This window comes from Muscardinus avellanarius (assembly GCF_963383645.1).
Source record: "Muscardinus avellanarius genome assembly, chromosome: 8".
Taxonomy (NCBI): Eukaryota; Metazoa; Chordata; class Mammalia; order Rodentia; family Gliridae; genus Muscardinus; species Muscardinus avellanarius.
In genome coordinates, this window is record NC_137794.1 from 30,952,234 (window position 1) to 30,967,247 (window position 15,014).

Consider the following 15,014-nt stretch of genomic DNA (forward strand, 5'->3'; position numbering starts at 1 on the left):
CAGCATTTTTAAATACACATATTGTTGCATGTATTAATACTTTTTCACTTTTATTTCTGAATAGTAGCTGAAATTAATTGATTTTATATATGTGTTTCTTTCTGAACTCTCTGATTTACTCTTTTGATCTACTTTTCTAATCCCTTGTATTAATGTAATACTATTACTGTAGTTTGTAGTAAGCCTTGAAATCAGGTAAGACCACCAGCTTTATTCTTTCCCTATTATTTTGCCATAATATATCTTTTGTATTTTCATGCAAATTTAAAATTAGTCAGTTTCTAGGTAAAAAAGTTTCTTAGATTTGGTCTGGACTTGTGCTGAATCTTTTAGATCAATTGGGGAAGAATAAATGACTGTTAAACTTCCATTTAGTGTAAGTATGTTTGCTTAGAAGGGAAGTGCCTCCAAATAATTTTTAAAAATATTTTTGATTAGTGCATTGTAGTCATACATCTTAATGGAGTACAAGATGGTAGAGGCATGCATGCACACATCACTCAATTAGCCCTTACCAAATTCCCACTCCATTTCCTCCCCCTTCCTCCTCCCTCCATCTCATGTTTGGCTTAGTGATTGACTTTGATATGTTTGTGAATGTACATCATGTACATTAGGAAATTTCTTTCTCTCCCTCCCATCCTCCTCAGTTACGTCACCTTATTTGCTCATCTATAGTATCTAATTCTTTGTCTAGAGTTCCTCCTATGACCCATTTTCTCCCGAGCTTTCACATATTAGGTAGAACATCCAATTTTTACTTTTAGTGCATAATGTTCTCCATTTCCATTTATTTCCCTGTAAATGACATAATTTTTTATGGCTGAGTAAAATTCCATTGTGTACATATCCCATTTGTAATCCATTCATCGGTTGATGGACATCTTGGCTGGTTCATAGTTTGGCAATTGTAAATTATGCGGTTATGAATGTAGACATGCATGCTTTAGTTTGATAGTTTGTTTTCCATTTTTTTGGGTAGATAACCAGAAGTGGTATTGCTGTAATATCACAACACATAGGCACAGGTACAAACTTTCTCAACAAGACCCCAAAGACACAAGAAACTAAATGGCATGTCAATATGTGGGATTGCATTAAACTGAAGAATTTCTGTAAAGCAAAGGGAACTATCAAAACCCTCAACAGAGAGCCAACAGAATGGGAGACATTTTTTGCCAACTATTCCTCTGATAGAGGACTAATATCTAGAATATACAGAGAACTCAAAAAACTCAGCATCAAGAAAACAAATAACCCAATCAAAAAATGGGTAAGGGAGCTAAATAGAAACTTCACAAAAGAAGAAATTTAAATGGCCAATAAAAGCATGAAAAAAATGCTCAACATCATTATTAGTCAGAGATGCTAATCAAAACTACCCTGAGATTTCACCTAACTCCAACTATAATGGCAATCATTCAAAACACAAACAACACAAACAGCAAGAAAGGTGAGCATATGAAGTAGGAACTCTAATACATTTTTGGTGAGATTGCAAATTAGTGCAATCACTTTGGAAAAGAGTATAGAGGATCCTCAGAAGAATGAGAACGAACCTACATATGCTCCAAATAATTTTTAAAGTTATTTTTAAAAATTGACGTATAATTTCCATATAGCACTATGAACAGATCTTTAGTTTTATGGTATGATGACTTTTGACCTATTCATACACCTCTACAATCATTAATCAAGATATGAAACATTTTTGCCACCAAGAAATCTTCTGATCTTTGAACAGTATATGTCTCTGTTTATTTAGATATTTATTTTTCTCATCAAAGTTTTTTCAGTGTAGAGGTTTTGAGACTCTTGTTATATTTTAGTTATCAATTTTAAGGAATCATTTAATGGAAGCTATTGAAGTAGTTCTGTGTCATAGTTTCAAGTGTTTTAGATGAAAGTTCAACAACTCTTTTACTTTAGAAGGAAAAGAAAAACAAAAAATATATATGCAATCACTTTCTGTAGTAATAAAGTCTATGAAGGATATAATGCTTCATAAGGCATAGAGTAATGAATGGGTGCATTTCTGCTGGGGTCTCCAGGGAGCATCTCTCTTAGAAATTGATAGTTAAATAGAGGCTCAAATCATGTTAAAGAACAAGTCATAGTTGATATCTGAGGATAGAACTATCTGGGCACAGGGTTCAGGAACAAACAAGCTTGATACATTTCAGTAATAGAATAGTTGATGATATTTTTGCAGTGAACTTTTGAGGCATTCTCATCTTTTTCAGTTTTTATATTGGTACATTGCAAATATACATCACAGTGAGATTCCTGTGTTAAAAACCTGCATGCACACAGCTCTTTGTGTATTTCTCTTTACATCTCACCCTGCTTGTCGCTCCTCACAAGAGCGAGTGAGATTGGTAGTAATACCATCATCACAAATCGCCATAGTTCTATGTTAACTATTTCCTCATTCAGTCCTCCCTCCTCCCCTTCCTAACTCTCACAGTCCTCTTCAACTACTCTACAGATCTTTCTTTGCACTACTTAAAGTCCTTCATTTTTCCTATTTTCACTCTAGCATCCCTGAATAAGAAAACATACCACATTTGACTTTCTGAGACTGACTAATCTCACTTAGTATAATATTATCTAGTTCCATCCATTTTCATGAAAATGACATAATTTTGTTCTTTATGGCTGAGTAAAATTCCCCTGTGTGCATATACCATATCTTCTTTATCCATTCCTCTATTAGTGGATACCTGGTTTGGGCCCAAAATTTGGCAATAGTTAATTGTGCTTCTATAAACATGAGTATGGATATATTGTTATAGTATTTTAACTTAAAATTTTTAGGAAAGATAACAAAGAGTGGTATAACTGGGTCATATAGTAATTAATCCCTAATTTTTTTAGGAATTTCTATACTAATCTCCATAATAGTTGCACTAATTTACATTTCTACTAATAGTTTATCTATTGCTATTATTTACTCTAAGAATAAGAATTGAGAATCATTTAAGTCTGAATGAGATAAATATTGAAAAGAGAAGAAAGTGTAAAATAATTCTTTAAAGAAACAAGAAAGCAATCATACAAGAGAGTGTACAGTATTGGGCATATTATGTATATAAATTACTTATAGGTATATTTTATACATAAATATCTCATTAGAGTGCACTATGTCTTCACATATGCCAAGTCTACTGTTTGTAATATAATTTTTCACACTTAACAAGAAATGATAGTTGCCCATAACCATTTTTTAAAAAAACATATATCCTATGTGCTTATGTTTATTCAAAGAATTAGAATGTTTCTTCAAATGTTTAAGAGTAGTTTTTTTTAATCAAATAGCCACCTTTTTAAATTTATATTTACTCATTGGTTTTCCTTTGTTATCTAGAGAAACTCAACAATAAAAAGGAAAAAGATGTACATAATAGTAAAGACACAATAAAATAGGTGTTTATTATTAATGTTCTGTCCTAGGGTGCAATATTAATGTCTTACATGTAGTTAAGTGAAAAAAGTCTTCTTGTATGATCACATCCTAGAAAGAAGTTGTATTCTTGTTCTCATCTGCTTCCTCCCTTCGTGGGCAAGCTCTTCTGTGCCTATAGCTTAGACCATTATCTTTCTGCAACTGCCCTGCAGATTTAATCATCTACTTAAAACCTTTTCTCTCGCTGGGCGTGGTGGTGCACGCTTGTAATCCCCGCGCTTGGGAGGCGGAGACAGGAGGATCGCGCAGGTTCGAAGCCAGCCGTGCGCTGGCTTAGGAGACCCTGTTTCCAAAATGAAAATGTAAAAATAGGTCTGGGAGTGTAGCCCCGAGGTAGAAGGGCTTCCAGGAACCCCAGTACCACCACCAAAAAAAAAAAAAAAAAAGGACCTTTTCTCTCTGCTCACCTCCTACCTGACACTCAGTTGTATCAACTGAGATTTTTTTCTCTATACAAATTAAACATGGAAAAGACAAAAATAGAAAAGCTCATTAATCAAATAGGAAAAACATGTCAGAGGGAGAGAATGAAGTTATGTTATAAGGGCAAGCACACTGTTGATTTTTAGCACACTGACCCAGGATCATCCTTCACTAAATAGCTGTAATGTATTTCACAGTTTGGATCATGGAAATATTAGGAAATACTTATCTGACTTATGTATTTATTATTAATGAATGATAATATTAGTAATAGACTTGAACTAGACTCAGCTGCTTTATTTGACAATATAATATTAATAAACTCCATGTTCAGATAAATAGGAAAAAAGCAATAAAAACAATTTTCCAAAAGACCCATTTCCCCCTTGATATAAGAGCTTTCTTAATTTCTCATTTTCTTGTTTATAGCTTCTAGTTTGTGGAGTAAACTGGGTTACATGTAAAATTGTAATTAAAAATTTCCTTGGGTTCAGTCACCAAAGAGTTGGGCTTCGAGACAAAGCAAATTTTTAATGGTATAGCATATGGGGCTCTTCTTAATTTGTTCAGAAGAATACAATAAACCTTATCTGGAAAATGTAAAATGGGAGAAGAAAGTGTAGCTTTGCTAAAGCATGTCTCACAAGTGAGTAAAGACAATAGGAATTTATTTCTTTTTAACAATGTCTAGGGCAACTTTTGGAGATATTAATTTGTTATTTGTTCTCTGTATTTTTGTCTTTCTCTTGTTAAAAAGTAGCAAAGCTTTTCTACTTCCTTGCCTCTGAGAGGGATTGCAACACAGGATGAAAGGAGCAATTACTTAAAAGACAAAAAATGACATAGTATTGGAAAAAAACACGTGGAGCTTGGACGATGGGATTGGATTATCAGTAATAGACATTCATAGTGGTCATGAGTTTGGAGGGGTCTGTCCAAGGACCCATGCAGAACACTGGGTAGATGAGTCCTCCAAATAGCTCAGGTTAAATTTCCCACCAGCTCCATAGGATGGAACTTACAAATGGAATTAATTTATTCATTTATTCATTATTGCTGTTGTCATAATTATTATCATTTATTTTTAAGATTATGACAGTAAATAGGGATAATCATAATCTTTGACTTATTAAATGTAGTTGTCCTGGCTTATAGTCTTCATTTATTTTTTTAATTTTATATAATCAGTAACAGTATAAAAATTATATGAATAATTATATGAATTAGAAATTTGCTAAAACTAATATCTAAAGAATATCCAAGGAATATCTTCTTTTTGAATTTTTAAAGAGTATCATAATTATGAATTTTTTAGACTTGCTTCTCATTATTTTCATAAAATTTAACTGTGTTTTATGTATTTGAGTTCATTAATTTTATTGATATTGAATATTTCTGTAATTATTTTAGTTTATTCAAACTGTCAATGGGCATTTAGAGTGTTTTCAGGTTTGTGTTATCATGCACAGGGCTAAAAACCAATATTTTCTGGTAACATTTGCCAAACTTCTCTTGAGTAAATACCTAGAAGTGAAATTTCTGCTTTATTGGGTGTACAGAGTCAACTTTATGAGATGATCCAAATATTTTGAAAGAGAATATTCAATTTATATCCCATGAGCAATGTGTGAGAATCCATTGATCTATAGTCTCTGCAATACTTGGTATTGTCAGCTTTTCTATTTTTGTCAATTAAATGTGCAAAATAACATTTCCCACTTTTGCTTTACATTTGCCTGGATATTAGTTAGATTAATCAACACTTCACATACCTTTTAGTATACATGATTTCTCTTCTATGAAATGCCTTATTATTGACTTGTAGGACTTCTTTACATATAAATGATATCACAGTTATGTTTTTTGTGAGTGTGTGTGTGTGTGTGTGTGTGTGTGTGTGTGTGTGTGTGTGTAAATACTACATTTAACTATTTACATGCATATGAGCATTTAGGTTGTTTACAGTATTTTTCAGTTACAATCTTGTAACATATTTTTGGTACAATAAACATAAACTCTACATCTTATCCATTTTATGTGTACAATTTAGTGGAATTCCATATATTCACAACTTTATGCAACCATAAACGTTATATACTTTCAGTACTTTCCCATCACCCCAAAGGAGATCCCTTATCCATTTGGTATAAATTCCCTGTTCCACTTCTCCAACCCCTCAGAATGTACTAAGTTGCACTTTGTCTCCAAGGAATTGACTGTTCTATGCAATAGAATATTGTTCATCCACTAAAACCAACAGAGTACTGAGACATATTATAACATGGATGCATCAAAAACACTATATTAAGTATAAAATGACAGATAGAAAGTCACATATTATACAACTTTTACCTTTCTTTCTGATTGTTTTGTGTTAGTTTAAGAAATCATTTTTGTCATAATACCAAAAAAATATTCATCTGTCTTTTCATCTTCTAAACTGAAGCTTTTTATTTCAGTAAAAGCTGAAATAACATAATGGCTTCTATTCAATATTGTATGGGAGTATTTCATCCCATAAACAAAGGAATTAATTGAAAGTTATAAGTGGAGGAAAAAACTCTGTAATTGTCAGATGATAAAATTATCTTCTTGAAATTTCTCAAAATTGAGTAAACAAATAATAATAATAATGGGGTAGTTGGAAAAGTAGCTGAACAAAATTAATATACAAAGGTTGATTATACATCTTTAAGTCAGAAACAATTAGGATAATAATTATCATGACACAAAACAAGATAATAACTATGGGTGACATAAAATATAATATCTAGAAATGAATTTTTAAAAAATATGTACAGAGCATGTACAAAGCATTCTTAAATATTTTTTAAAGACTAATATTTATCCCTTGTTTGTCAATGGGAGTGTATCATAAAAATCTTAATTTTTTTCCATACAGGTCTTTAGATTTAATATAACTCCAGTCTAAATCATAAATAAAATCTTTGTGTAAGTCAATAAAGGTCTAAAATAGCCCGAATGCTTTTTTTAATGAAAACATGAAGAGGGAGTTTGTATTATAGATACAAAACATATAGAGGTATATTAACAAGCATGTGTTATTTGCCCTGTAGAGATAAATTCATGCCTGAAATATAATCTAGAGCTTAACAAAAGACTTATCTGTATATAGAATTTGATATTTGATAAAGGTGACGTGGAAGATCACTTGGGAATGCAGTAATTATTCAATAGCTCTAGCTTAAAAAGCTAGTTATCTACATGGAAGAAGCAGGCAAATTAATCTCACATCATACAAAAAAAACTTTCCATAGATTAGAAACTTAAATTTGCAAAGCAAAAACTAAAAGCTTTCATTAGAGTTCATTTGCTTTAGAGAAAGTAAAATACTGTGACATTTCTGCTCATCAAAATTTGCAGTAACATATTCATATCTTATCAACTTTTTAATTATTAAGCCCATATCTACTATTTAATCAAGAAAATCTCTTGATTAAAAATTTTAAGGTTTTGTTTTCTTTTATAAAATAATGCCTACACTTTCTCTCTTGCTGTCCCCTTTTCAAATCTTTCTGATTATCAGAAAGAAAATTTCCCAATTGATATTTATGTTTTTAAGCTTTACAATAAAATTTCATTTTTGTTAATAAAGCAGAGCATATGAAGGTGAGACAACGGAAGGTATTGGGACAGGGCTGAGAAATGCATATGAACACATGAATTCTAAACTTGTATTAATCGTTTTTGTGTATGACAGATATTAGCAGTTGAATTGCTCAGCTTACATTCCTTCTTTTCATTTGTGTCTCTCCATTCTGGAAACTCTACAAGCTTATCTTTCAGATTTTTTTTGTGTGTATGGTACTGGGGATGGAGACCAGGAGCATTCTACCTCCAAGCTACACCCCAGCCATATTTTTTATTTTTATTTATTTTTTATTTTTATGTGGAACATATTGAAAATGGCATACATTCAGACTGTGCTTGGTGCTCTCTCTCCCCAACTTCCCCTTTCTCCCCTCCCAACAATGAATGTCCTGGTTGACATTCATTCTTTTACACATATTCAAATGTAGCTCAGGGTTTCACTGAGTTGCAAAGGGCCTAAGTAGCTGAGGCTGTCCAAGAAGAATGATCCTCCAATCTTAGCCTCTCAACTGCTGGGATTACTAGCATTTGCCACCATGCCCAGCTCAGATTTTTTTTTTAATAGAAATGATTGTGTGGTTTATTTCTGGCTAATGAGATGTATGCAATGGAGCCTGTTGTTACTGTCTTCTTCATTCTTTCTGCCACGTGTAACATGCAAGCTCTCACATAATTATAGAAAGGAGGACACCACAGCAGAAGAGGAAAGGGTTGCTTTCTTGATGGCATATTTGAGCCTTCATAACCGCCCTGTACTTGCCTCTATCTACCTAATTACACCCTTTTGTCACAAGAGCAAAATAAGTTTGTTTCTGTTAAGTTGCCATACTCACCTACTAAATGCATTCCGGATCAACACTTTGCAAATAATACCAGTTTAACTAGTTACCTTAGTAAAGTGGATTATTATTCATATAAACCATCAGTATATATCTCCCTGAATTAACGATTAATGAGGAATGAAAGAGGGAATTATATGCTATATGGAAAGCAATGAAAGTGAGGATACTTCATCCCGAAATCTATGAAACATATCAAAATTATACTCAAGAGAAAATCAATAATCTTATTACTTCAATATAGAAGAAAAATAGAAGATAAAATGATAATTCTGATGAAATTAGAGAAAATACCAAAAAAGACCAAAATTAGATAAGAAGGCAGTTAAACTAGATATAAATTGGATTTAATTGAAAACCAAAAATATATAATGAAAGGCAAAAACAAACTTTTGAAAAAAAAACAATAAAATAGAGAAGCTTGATTATAAGAAGGAAATAAAATAAAATTATATGTAAGATTAGGAATGAAAATGTAGACACACATAGAGCTATAGAAAAGACTGAAAAGAATTATAGAAGACTACATATATTTGACAACAAATCTAGAGACCTAAAGGAGATGGATGATTTTCCAGCAAAAGATAAAATACGAAACTTGACCTAAGAAGATGTAGGATCCTTGAACAGACCAATTACCAAAGACAAGATTGAAAAGGTAAAAAAAGATGTACCATTCAAACAGACACCAGAGACAGTGGACTCTCAGCCAAGTTTTACATAACCTTTAAAGAAGTTTATTTCAGGTTATTTAAGCTATTTCAAGCAGTAGAAGAAGCTAGAAACCTTCCACATTTATTTTATAAGCCTTAGTGATAAAATTTTATAAGTATCAATATGGTACTCAAATAAAGCTCATTTATGAATGTATTTAAAATCCTAAATAAAATATTGGTAAATAGAATATATAAGATCAATACATCATCATTAAAAGGAAACTTCTTTAGGAATTCAAAGGCAATTCAGTATTAGTATAATCCATTATGAAATTAATACATTTAAGAAAAAAAATCCCATGTAGTCATGTAAATAAGTGCTGAAAAATCATTGCGTAAAATAAAGCAGTTTTTCTTAATAAAAACTCCATAAAACTGGAAAAAAAACTACTTGAATGTATCCACCTTTTGCAATATTTCAATAACAAACACCATTCTAAACAAGAAACTACTTCTAAACAATACTTTTCAATTAAGTCATCGGGAATGAATGAATAGCACGTCTGCACTATGCGCAAAGATGGTTCTATCTACTTTACATGTATTAATTTCACAAAAGTACTGTGTGAGAGATAACATAATCCCCATGTTGTGGAGGGAGAGATGGAAGCACAGAGAAGTTACATAACTGGCCCAAGAGTACACAAACAGCAACTGGTGACTTCATAATTCAAGTCATAACACTGCAGTTGTTAAAACTGAATCCTCTCACTAGTTCACTATCCAATATACCTACGTAGGGAAAGCTTTGGGTATCAGAGGACAGAGGAATTTGGACTGCTCCTGACTTACCCATTGGTGGCCAACAGTAAGGGAGTTTGGTCCCTGGGGGAATACTGCAAACTGCTATTAGAAGACCTCCTACAAGGATGTGAGTTGATTTGGGTCCTAGGATGCCAGTGAGCTAGAAAAGATGGTGCTGGCAATGTCCAGGACATTATACCAAGCCCCTGCAGCTTGCAGAGTGGAATTAGTTACAGTTACAGCATCTGTAACTTTGGGAACAGCCGAATTCAGCAATTCTCAAGCTCCCCTTAGCTTGCTTTCTTCTTTATCTTTTTTTTTTCTTTTTTGTATTGTCATTTTGGGCTATTCTATTGAGATATTGCATCTCTTACTACCCCTGCTGCCTTTCCGTTAAGACTCCAATTCGATGATTCCCTTTGTTCCTCCTGGGATACTATCTTGTTCTGCTGGAACTGGAAGGGAACAGAAATATGAGCTGAGGAGCGATTTACAGTTCTCTTTATCACTGCACTACATGTGGCTCTTCCCAGCTGGAAGGCTCCCTTGGGCACTTATGGGGTACGGAAGTACAAGCCCACAACACCTCAATCCTTACTATACATTCAGATGTCGAACAATAATAACAGTGCATTCAGTTGGCCACAATTCCCTATGGTACCACTGTGAATCTATCCCCAACCCCATTAACTGAATTTAAGTACCTTTTCTTTCTCCAGGTCTGGCTTGATTGCCTAGAGCCAAGATAATGACACACGTTTGAATCTCCTCCACCTTGAATTTCTCCTGGGGGCTATTCGCCTGGGTGTGCATGGTCTTTGTACGGGCATCAATTTACCCTGGGGGACAGGGAGAATTTGGCTAAACCCCAAACATCTTTCTCCTTAAAACAGCCAAGCAAAGAGTACAGGGCTAGAAGGATCGGAAAACAGAGAAGGAGAGAGCAGTTCCATGACATTCAATGAAGTTTTGCATTTATATTTGATTTCAAATGGTGCAATAGCTGTTGACTAGACAAACTTTCTGTTTTTCATCCTCCTTCCTGAGCCCCATGAGTAGCAAGGTCATTGTCAATTCCACAGTCTGTTCCAGTTCTGGGGAATCCCTTGACTTAACAGCCATAGACTCAGTTTTTTAGGTAGGGATGTTGGATTTGCACTCTTTACCTATTTGTACTCAACTTGTATATAGTGATTTTATTTAAAAAAAAAAACCACTTGCATATGTGTCAGGTGCTGCTCTGTTATTATGACAATATCTTATGTTTGGGGCTAATTTTAACATAAGGGTGAGAGAGTCCTCCATAGCACTGAGGCTGACCAAAAGAAGGTATCCTGTGTTCTTTGGGTTAATTTTCTTTGTTCAGTGATGTATCAGATTGTAAACCTGATCCAGTGATAGAATGAGTTCTCTATGATTCCTCCCTGGATTTTGTTATTCTTAGGGAAATCTCCCCATAAAGGGCAAAGGTTTTTCATAGCAGGCAAGAGGCACAGAAAAGAAAAGAAAAAAAAAAAAAACAAAAAACAAACTCCAAGACCTTTTCCTGTCACTTTAAATAGATCAAAGGTTGACTTGATAACATGCAGAAGGGGCTGAGACAGGAGATACTTTGGCCATTCTTCTTTAACAAGCGTGGCATATCTTGGGTTCCAGCTAGAGCATTAACAATTAGGTCAAGTTCTGCTACAGTGGCTACAAATCTGCTTTCCTTATCATTCCAAATAAATGTTCACTTCTGTAATGGTTGTCTAAAGGGTGGAACCTTCTGCATAATCATAATGCTGGTGTGTGTGTGTGTGTGTGTGTGTGTGTGTGTGTGTGTGTGTTTTACTGGGGATTGAACTCATTAGCATTGTGCCTCTGAGCTACATCTCTGGACCTTTAAAAACAATTTTACTTTGAGACAAGTCTTGCTAAGTTGCCCAGGCTGACCTCAAACTTGTGATCTTCCTGCCTGCCTCAGTGTCATGAGTAACTGGGATTACAAGTGTGTGCTACCATGCCTGGCCTTGCATACTCAGTATGAATCCTAGTACTAATTGTCCTAAGGTGGAGGATTTAAGGTTAACAGCCAATTGATAAAAAAAAGAATCACTTACCTGGAGTTCAATTAACAACACCCTAGGACTCTTTTGAGGCAACTCTCTTTGAACCAATTTCCCAGTACTTGATCAGCAACTACCTCCTTAATTCTTCTAAAGCATTAGGCAGTAAAGTGAAAAAAAATTATTGACAAATCCAGTGGGTCAACATACTCACTATTGATATGTATTTCCTAAACCTGATTTGTCAATTATAAATTATGTTACCTTAAAAATAAATACTTAAAAATTCCTTACTCAGCCCCAATTTTTTTCTTTCTTCTCATTCTTTTTATTAAAATTGACAAGAACTGTTGCAAGCCTAAAATTTTTTTTTATCCTACTTTAAAGAGAATGTGTTAGCCTTACAGAGGTTTATGGATCATGACAGAAGACATAAGGCTCCTAGTTAAGAAATTAAGGACATTTTATTGCCCATTGCAATAGTAATAAACAGATGTACTAGTTCATTTTCTGTTACTATAATGAAATATGTGAGGCTGGGCACTTGAAAGAAATAGTTTATTTAGATTAGTTTTAGAACTTCAAGGGCATGGTGTTGGCATCAGCTCAGCTTTGGTGAGGCCCTCAAGACTAATGGTAACACCGTGGTGAAACACACGATAGGGAGAGACCACGTCATCAGACAGGATGCTAGAGAATGGCCAGTGACAACCTGCCCCTCAGCCCACCTCTTAAGTCCTTACCACCCTCCACATCACCAACCTGAGGACCAAACAACCAACACGTAAACTTGGGGGACAAACCACATCCAAACCGTAGAATCAGAATATCGGTAATTTTGCACTGATTCTCTGAACCTCAATTCCCATTTCTGGTGTGAAGAGCCCCCAGATGATATCTGCACACACAGGAGAGAAACATTGACCTTAGGGAACTGGAATCTTCCAATTTATCAGAAGTGTTCCTGAACGTTGCTCCGGAGGGAGACACTATCTGTATCCTCTACAGCTGTTAACCACTTGCCTTTTGCTTAGGAAGGAGGAGACCTTATTTTTATCTTCCAAGGATGTTTTCTATACAATTCTCTTTGGAACTGTAGTCTAAAACAGAGGACAATCTAGTCGGTTGACACTCTGAAGACATGCAAGACTGTGAGAGAGCCCTGGAGACTAATCTTCTAAAACAATTTATATCCTTTACCTAAATGAAACAAAATTAAAGAGAATTAACATTTTACAGCATCTGAAAAAGGAGAGCTGGGCTTGGTGGCTCACACTTGTAATCCCCGCGTTTGGGAGGCGGAGACAGAAGGATCACGCAGGTTTGAAGCCAGCCTCGCTGGTTTAAGAGACCCTGTTACCAATACATATATATATATATATATATATATATATATATATATAGAGAGAGAGAGAGAGAGAGAGAGAGAGAGAGAGAGAGAGAAACATTGAAAACAGTAAATTGAGAGAACTTGTTTTATATAACTATTAAGATTTGCAAAGTCTCGCCGGGCGTGGTGGCGCACGCTTGTAATCCCCGCGCTTGGGAGGCAGAGACAGGAGGATCGCGCAGGTTCGAAGCCAGCCGCGCGCGCTGGCTCAGGAGACCCTGTTTCCAAATAAAAATGTAAAAATAGGTCTGGGAGTGTAGCCCAGAGGTAGAAGGGCTTCCAGGAACCCCAGTACCACCAAAAAAAAAAAAAAAAAGATTTGCAAAGTCTATCAAAAATGTCAATTTCAGTATATAATTTTAAGAGAAATCTGATGCATTTTGAAAATGATTGCAGGCAATTTCATAAAAAGGAAGCTGATTTTTCAAAATAAATACCTACAACAGAAGAATCTTTAAAGAGATACTTCTCAGAAACTAATTATTATGCTTATATTATTTTAAATATTTAGATAATCATTATTAGAAGTTTTGAAACATTTGATTTAAATATTCATAGATATATCATTTTCATTTTCATAAATAATTTTAATTTTGAAATGGACAAAATACGTTGTTGGTTGGTGCCAATACAACAAGTTTCCTGGGAATCCTATTGCATGGGGGTTGAGTTGACTGTTCTTGTGATATGTAAATCCCTGAGGCCAAACATAGGGGTTTATTTAGGGTTTTCTGTGTGTCCTTTGGTGTTTGTTTGTTTGTTTGTTTGTTTCACTGTATGTTGGTACCATTTCTGCATTTTTAGCCAAACCAATTTCATCATATTTAAAACTTTTACTGAGGTCAAGTGGAGGAAAGGATCAGGGAGGATTTTACCAAGTAATAAAACTGAGCTGTTTAAATGTTAAAAAAAAAAAGAAAGAAAGCTCCTAAATAAAACCATTTATAAATTCCCCATTACAATAAAAAACAATTTATAGTAAAAAATGCGTGTTTTATAAAATAATAGATAATTATGTCAGGGAACCCAGGTAATATAAAAACTTCCTGTTTTGGGGTGACGATTTTTTTTGTTCCTTGAATCTGAATGAAAGTTGGCCGGTGAGAGGAAGGAAGTGCATGACTGAAGGAGACCATGGACGAGGGGATTGAACAGCTTCCATGAATGGTGGGAAAGTGAGCCCATGCAAACTAGCACAGCTTTGAGTTTCTTATATTTTCACCAATCATTCAGAGGATCATTGGATTTTTTAGTTTGAAGGACAGATAGAATTTATTTACTTAAATATTCAATTCAATGCAATATCTTTTTAACACCTTTTACAGATATAAGTTTTATTTTGTTAGTGCTAAATACATCTTAAAATAATTTAGGGGGCATGTAAAAAAGTAATATGTCAAATATATTTGATATAAAATACATTCTATTCATATTACTTCTGTCCTATGTGAAAATCAGCTGCATTCTCTCCTAGAGTTTACTTTCTTCCTTTCAGCTGAGTAGAGTTTTATGCAACTCTTGATTTAAAACCTGCTTTGAATTAGCGACATTTTCTACACCTGTGATAATGTCAGCTTCTTGATGTATTCTTCCTTAGCATAATTGCATTAAATTTTAACACCACTTTTGATTGCTTAGTAATTTAGTCATGAAGATTAGTATGATGGAAATAAAGCAAAATTTAAAAACTGAGTCTCTGGCATCAGTTAGAACGAGGTTCAAGTTCTAGTTCTACCTCTTACAAGCTCTGTGACTGCAATTTATTTTATCTCTAAG